This window comes from Arachis ipaensis, chromosome B08 (genome assembly GCF_000816755.2).
Source record: "Arachis ipaensis cultivar K30076 chromosome B08, Araip1.1, whole genome shotgun sequence".
NCBI lineage: Eukaryota > Viridiplantae > Streptophyta > Magnoliopsida > Fabales > Fabaceae > Arachis > Arachis ipaensis.
This window is the reverse complement of record NC_029792.2, coordinates 109,581,374-109,589,642: the sequence shown is the minus strand read 5'-3', so window position 1 is coordinate 109,589,642 and position 8,269 is coordinate 109,581,374.

Below are 8,269 nucleotides of genomic sequence, written 5' to 3'. Positions count from 1 at the left end.
TATATATTTTATATGAGTAAAAAATTTTCTAACTAATTTTTTATCGAATTTAATTTTGATGCACACGGTTGTATAATTACATCTATTCTTTTAGATGACTATTTATGCTATCAATATAAAAAGTAATTATTTTTATTGATGTGATGTTATGTAACGTGTAAAACTACTTTACACTAACAAGTATCAAAATTAAATTTTTTTTAATATATACATAACATTATTGATTTTAAAAATATTTTGTACTGTCAAATTTTAATGTTATGTTAAAGTTACTCACAATTAAAAAAACTAAATCTTATTATATTAGATCACATCTTTGGATTTAATAGAAAAACTATTTAAAAAAGTACTACATTTTTGTCGAAAAATGAAAAAAAAAAATTAAACATTCTTTCCATTTAACCTAGGAACTTGTCCATTTAAACTGTTATTTTTATAGGTTAATCAACTTAGTCTATTTAATCCAAACTTTAAACAGATTTAATTTTAAGGTGAATTCTATCATATCTTCTCTAACATAAGGGTAAATTATCTTTTATGATATATATATTAAAAGTGATTTCACTAAATGAGTTTTATGAAGTGGAATAGATATTTAGGAATGCAATTGATGCACTTGAAGGTAGAGGAGAGCTTATGGTTCGTGATGATAGAAGTCGTAAAGACATTTGAAAAGATTCTTCGGATCCTCAAGTCATACACACAGTTAAAGACATTGTTGTTGATGATGTCAAATACAAGTTTCAAGGGATGATAGATTCGGATCCACATGAGATTAAAAACATTGTTGTCGATGAGGTGGAGATCAAGTTGAATTCAATTGCAGACAATAGGATTTGCAAGATGAGGTGACAATTATGCACAAGAATTTAATCACTTTTATGGGACACAAATTTTGCAGATAGTGAACTTCGAAGATGTTATCACCGTACAGGAGAAGGTGGAGGAGGCAGAGTGGATGTACGCTGAGGTTAGAAAGGAGTTGTGCTTATGTAGTAGAGATTCTCCATATTTCGGTAGTCGGTAGCACAAATATTGCCACGTGTACGAGCTGAATACGTATGCACCTTGTTGATGGGTTTGTGAATTCACCGTTAAGAGATTTTTTCGACGGTGACAGCCATCACCACCACCACCATAAACTGGTGGTGCTAAACTAAATTAATAATCACGAGAGAGAAAGAAAAATAGAAAACATATATCTAATTATTATGGTTAATATTCAACTTAATTATAATTATAAATACTATATATATCATATGAGTAATTTATTTTTTATTTAAAAAAAAGCATAATAGTATTCCCCTAATTTTAAAGGCAATTTTTTTTTTTATTTAAACAGATAAATATGTTGACACTTGACACAACGAGTTTAACACATTTTGACTATCCTAGCAAAACTAATAACTATGTGCTGCTCATTCAATTATTGCAAAATATGCATACAAAATAATTTCTAAGTGTCTATCATTTAAAAAAATTGAAACACATTTAAGGTGCCTTTAGTTTGTCTATTTTCTGTTTTCAACTTTTCATTCTCACTTAAATAAGAAAACAAGAGTGAAAACATATTTGATTTATTTTTTTAAAACAATTTTAGAATATGTTTTTTGAATAAGATGAAATTTCTGATAACGTTAAATTCATGTTTTCATTGTGTTTAGTAAAATTTGAAAACAATTCACTTAAAACAATGAAAACACGGTAACAGTTTTGTAATATTAATATAACATTAAAATTTTTTAAATTTTATAAAGTGGATTTTTTTTCTTTTTGTGACTATCTTTCTTAATTCATTTGGTATTAATTCTTTCTGTTTCAAACTTTAACCTGCTATAATTAAGAGATCTTTTTCAGTTATGAATATTGTAAAGAATAACTCATAAATAAAATGAAAGATAAATTTTTTACTAATTGTCTTTTAATTATATTGAAAAGAAAATTGTTGAAAACTTTGACACAGATTCTATTATCGATGAATTTTATGATACGAAGAATTGACCACTTCATTAGTAAAAAATACACATATTTTTTGTACTTTAAAATATATTCTCTATCGGTATTGACGTGTACCCCGAGAAGCTCGGTAACAAATCCCATTATCCTAACCGACCACAAAATCGGAGAACAAACTAGCTGAACAGAAGCCACAACCTGAGCACAATCACACACAAGTCAAAACCCACTTCCCAGCCGTTACCAACAACAACGGAACTTGCTATCTAAACCGATAATATCGGAACAAAAAAACAGAAGACAACACTACGCTTATCTATAAAACGAGACCAAATAGCTCAGAAGAAAACAGGTTACAGAGTTCACTCTAATTCATTACTTTCATCTCTTATAATTCACACACTTACTTGAGCGTCGGAGTGCTTTTTGCAGGTGCTCCCGCCGCCGTGTTTCACTGCACCTAGGTTATTCTTGGAGACTGCCTCCTAGACGACGTATAACTCCACCAAGAGCTAAGTAGCCTCGTTGGGAGACACATACCTCGGTTGGACTTGAACGGAACATTTGGCACCCACCGTGGGGCCCGAGCAGTCTCTAACCCCACTATTCCTTATATATTGCACTTTATTTTTTCTCTTTTGCACAAGTTTCTCCAACCTTTTAACATGGCCGACAACGGAGTTCACCAGCTCGCTCAGGCCGAACTTTTGGTCCAGATGGCCGAACTACAAGCAGAAGTCAAACGGCTTGCTGAGTTGTCTACCCAGAACAGTGCCAGTAAGCATGATGAAAAGGGCCCAACCAAAGGCAGTACAGACCTACTGAGCGTCAACCCACCAAAAGAAAAGCTTACCTTAGACAACCCTTTCTCGGAGGAAATCACCAACTACCAGATGCCAAAGAATTTCACGCTACCTTCTTCGGTTGAGCCATATAAGGGGATTGGTGACCCCGGGCTCATATTAAGAAATTTCAATCTATGATGTTTTTCAATGGCCCTAACAATGAACCTGTTCTTTGTAGAGCTTTCCCTACCTACCTCGACGGCGCTGCGTTACTTTGGTTTTCAAAATTACCTGCAAGTTCGATCTCTTCCTTTGAGGAACTGGCGAAGTCCTTCACAGACTACTTCGCTGCAGCACGGATATACATACACGGATCCGATTATCTCGGCACCATCCGACAAGGTCCCAAGAAAGCCTAAAAGACTATCTGACCAGATTTGCAGAAGCAACAATGAAAATACCCGATCTGGACCCTGCTGTTCACCTATATGCCCTCAAGGCCAGCCTCCAACCCAGAAAATTCAGAGAGACAATCGCAGTCACCAAGCCGAAGACATTAGAGGAGTTCCGAGAAAGAGTAGCTGGACAAATGGAGATCGAAGAACTCCGTGAGGCCAATAGAACAGAAAGAAAACCTAGAAGGGAGGAAGACAGAATGCCAAGTTTGGCAAACAACAAAGAGCTCGACAAACCATTCAAGCTCACCCCAAAATTCGACAACTACACCAGATTCAACACAAGGAGGGAAAAGATAATCAAAGAAATACTCAACGCTAAAATCATAAAACCACCAGCAAAAGCTGGGAGCTATCAAGACCAAAGATTTGTTGACAAAAGCAAGCACTGTGCCTTCCACCAGAAGTACGGACACACAACCGATGAGTGCGTGATAGCCAAAGATCTATTGGAAAGATTAGCTCGGCAAGGCCTCCTAGATAAATACATCGAAGGAAGGAAACATAAAGAGGGCGATAGGGACAAAGAAGAGCGCCAACAAACCTCGGGAAACAAGGAAGCCAATAAATGGTCAAACAACACCCCACCTAAAGAGGTTATAAACTGCATATCCGGAGGATTCACCGGGGGAGGCGAAACAACTTCGGCAAGAAAACGTAGCTACCGCGCAATGATGGAAATCGAAGGAACAACACCACATAGCAACAAAAATGTACCCGACCTAGAAATCACTTTCAACCAGGAAGACATATGCTCGCCCACACCACACTCAGACGATCTAGTGGTAATTTCCATCCAAACAGCCGATGTTCTTTTTTATACTACTTTTCTAAAAATGAAAATATCTGAAAGACTCATACAACCCTCATCCAGAGAATTAGTCGGATTCTCTGGAGAAAGAGTGCCAATTAAGGGTTACATATGGTTAAAAACGATGATGGGAAACCACCCATTGTCACGGATCATTGACATACAATATTTATAGTTGATTGCCCTAGTCCTTATAATATTATCCTCGGAAGACCTGCCCTGAACATGTTCAGGGCAGTAGTTTCAACTTTTCATCTATGTGTCAAATTTTAGGCACAGGACGGAAAGATAGCGACACTCCATTCATATCGCCAATAAACTCGGCAATGCTACAATGCAAGCCTGAAGAAGTCGGCTCCAGGAAAAGAATTCTAACAAGAGGTCAAAGCAATTCACAACACAAATGAAGTACTGTCCCTAGCAGAGCTTGACCCTCGAGGGGACACCTGGTGCACAAAATTATGATTCACACTTTTCACAACTCCGCACAAGTAACCAGCAAGTGCACCGGGTCGTCCAAGTAATACCTTACGTGAGTAAGGGTCGAATCCCACGGAGATTGTTGGCTTAAAGCAATCTATGGTTATCTTGTAACTCTTAGTCAGGATATCAATTATATTTATCAGTTTGAATTGCGAAAAATAAAAGAGCATGAAATAAATACTTGTTCTGCAGTAATGGAGAATATGTTGGAGTTTTGGAGATGCTTTGTCTTCTGAATCTCTACCTTCCCCCTGTCTTCTTCTTCACGCACGCAAGGTTCCTCCTATGGCAAGTTGTATATTGGTGGATCACCGTTGTCAATGGCTACCATCCGTCCTCTCAGTGAAAATGGTCCAGGTGCGCTGTCACCTCACGGCTAATCATCTGTCGGTTCTCACTCATGCTGGAATAGGATCCAGTGATCCTTTTGTGTCTGTCACTATGCCCAACCCTTGTGAGTTTGAAGCTCGTCATAGTCATCTAATCCCTGAATCCTATTCGGAATACCACAGACAAGGTTTAGACTTTCTGGATTCTCAAGAATGCTGCCAATGGATTCTAGCTTATACCACGAAGATTCTGATTAAGGAATCCAAGAGATACTCATTCAATCGAAGGTAGAACGGGAGTGGTTGTCAGGCACATGTTCATAGATTGAGAATGGTGATGAGTGTCACGGATCATCACATTCATCATATTGAAGTGCGAATGAACATCTTAGATAGAAACAAGCGTGTTTGAATAGCAAACAGAAATAATTGCATTAATTCATCGAGACATAGCAGAGCTCCTCACCCCCAACAATAGAGTTTAGAGACTCATGCTATCAAAGAGTACAAAGTTCAGATCTAAAATGTCATGAGGTACAAAATAATCCTCTAAAAGTTGTTTAAATAGTAAGCTAGTAATCTAGGTTTGCAGAGAATGAGTAAACTATGATAGATAGTGCAGAAATCCACTTCTGGGGCCCACTTGGTGTGTGCTGGGGCTGAGACTTAAGCTTTACACGTGCTTAGGTTGTTTCTGGAGTTAAACGCCAGGTTGTAACCTGTTTTGGGCGTTTAACTCCAACTTGTAACCTGTTTCTGGCGTTTAACGCCAGACTGCAACATGGAACTGGCGTTGAACGCCAGTTTACGTCGTCTATCCTTGAGCAAAGTATGGACTATTATATATTGCTGGAAAGCCCTAGATGTCTACTTTCCAACGAAATTGGGAGCGCGCCAATTGGACTTCTGTAGCTCCAGAAAATCCATTCCGAGTGCAGAGAGGTCAGAATCCAACAGCATCAGTAGTCCTTTTTCAGCCTGAATAAGATTTTTGCTCAGCTCCCTCAATTTCAGCCAGAAAATATCTGAAATTACAGAAAAATACACAAGCTCATAGTAAAGTCCAGAAATATGAATTTTGCCTAGAAACTAATGAAAATCTACTAAAAACTAACTAAAACATATTAAAAGCTACATGAAATTAACCCCAAAAAGCGTATAAAATATCCGCTCATCACAACACCAAACTTAAACTGTTGCTTGTCCCCAAGTAACTAGACAAATAAAATAGAATACAAATAAGTCAAGAAGCAATAATATCTCAGAGTTTTTTTGTTTAGTGAAGCTCAGATTCTAATTAGATGAGCGGGACTAGTAGCTTTTTGCTTCCGAACAGTTTTGGCATCTCACTTTATCCATTGAAGCTCAGAATGATTGGCATCTATAGGAACTTAGAATTCAGATAGTGTTATTGATTCTCCTAGTTTAGTATGTTGATTCTTGAACATAGCTACTTTATGAGTCTTGGCCGTGGCCCTAAGCACTTTGTTTTCCAGTATTACCACCAGATACATAAATGCCACAGACACATAATTGGGTGAACCTTTTCAGATTGTGACTCAGCTTTGCTAAAGTCCCCAGTTAGAGGTGTCCAGGGTTCTTAAGCTCACCTTTCTTTTTGCTTTGGACCTTGACTTTAACCGTTCAGTCTCAAGTTTTCACTTGACACCTTCACGCCACAAGCACATGGTTAGGGACAGCTTGGTTTAGCCGCTTAGGCCAGGATTTGATTCCTTTAGGCCCTCCTATCCACTGATGCTCAAAGCCTTGGATCCTTTTTATTACCCTTGCCTTTTGGTTTTAAGGGCTATTGGCTTTTTCTGCTTGCTTTTTTTCTTCTTTTTTTTTTTCGCCATTTTTTTCTGCAAGCTTTTGTATTCACTGCTTTTTCTTGCTTCAAGAATCAAATTTTTTTTTATTTTTCAAATTATCAAATAACATTTCTCCTTTTTCATCATTCTTTCAAGAGCCAACATATTTAACATTCATAAACATCAAATTCAAAAGACATATGCATTGTTCAAGCATTCATTCAGAAGACAAAAAGCATTGCCACCACATGTAAATAATTAGAATTTTTCTTATTAAAAACTCGAAAAATATTGCCTCCTTATTCTAAAAAAATCTGCTATTTTATTCATGTTTAATGATGATGAGAAAAATAAATTATAGCTTAATTGGAGATAAAATCAAAATATAGATACTAATTACTACTACTCATATATAACTTCTAAGGTAAAACTCAAATAAGAACAATTATCACAGAGTTAAGGCTAAGATTAGAACTCAACAACCTTGAATTTGGGAGGTGGATGCCTCTTTAGTCTGTGGAGTGCTTGGCCCTTCAAGAGATAGTTTCTGACGCTTTAATTCCTTCAGTTCATGCCCTTGCTCTTCTTGTTCTCTAAGCAATTTGCAAAGCATGCTGTTTTGATTTTGCTGTTCTTCCTTCAGTTGATCCACAACTTCTTGCAACTTGGTGACAGATGCTTCTAGGCGCTCCCAGTATTCAATTTGAGGGATTTCCGGGAGGAACTCCTTTGCTTTTCTCTTGATGGGGTCGTCCTGCACTTGTTGTCCTTCCATAGACTTTTTGGTGATTGGTTGCTCAACTGAGATATACTTATCTACTCCCATCTTTATCCCAGCATCTTTACATAACAGAGAGACTAAGCTTGGATAGGCCAATTTGGCATCTTTGGCGTTCTTGTTTGCAATTTTGTAAAGCTCACAAGCAATCAGCTGATGAACTTCCACTTCTTTTTCCAGCATAATGCAATGAATCATCACTGCTCTTCTGATGGTGACTTCAGAGCAGTTGCTGGTGGGCAGAATAGAGCACCCAATGAAGTCTAGCCAGCCTCTAACAACTGGTTTGAGATCTCCTCTCTTGAGTTGGTTCGGGGCACCCTTTGTGTTGGTTGTCCACTTAGCTCCAGGGAGGCATATGTCCTCTAGGATTTTATCCAAGCCCAGGTTTGATCTCATCATTCTCCTATTAAAGGATTATGGGTCATCTTGCAGTTGAGGCAGCTTGAAGATCTCCCTTATTTTATCAGGGTGGGTGTGAACAACCTTCCCTCTGACCAAAGTTCTATAGTCATAGAATGCGGTTCCAGCTATCCTTTGCCTGTCCGTCTGCCATAGATTAGCATAGAATTCCTGAACCATGTTTCTTTCCACCTTTGTTTCAGGATTAGCTAGGACTTCCCAGCTCCTGTTTTGGATTTGCTCTTGGATCTCCGGATATTCATCTTCTTTTAGATCGAATTTAACTTCCGGGATCACTGACCTTAGACTCATTATTTTGTAAAAATGGTCTGAATGTTCTTTGGTTATGAACTTCCCTTGATTCCAAAGTGGTTTTGGAATATTCTCTTTCTTGCCTCTTGAGTCGGTTTGTTTTCCCTTAGGAGCCATGATCTTAGTGGGTATTGGTTTAGTGATCAC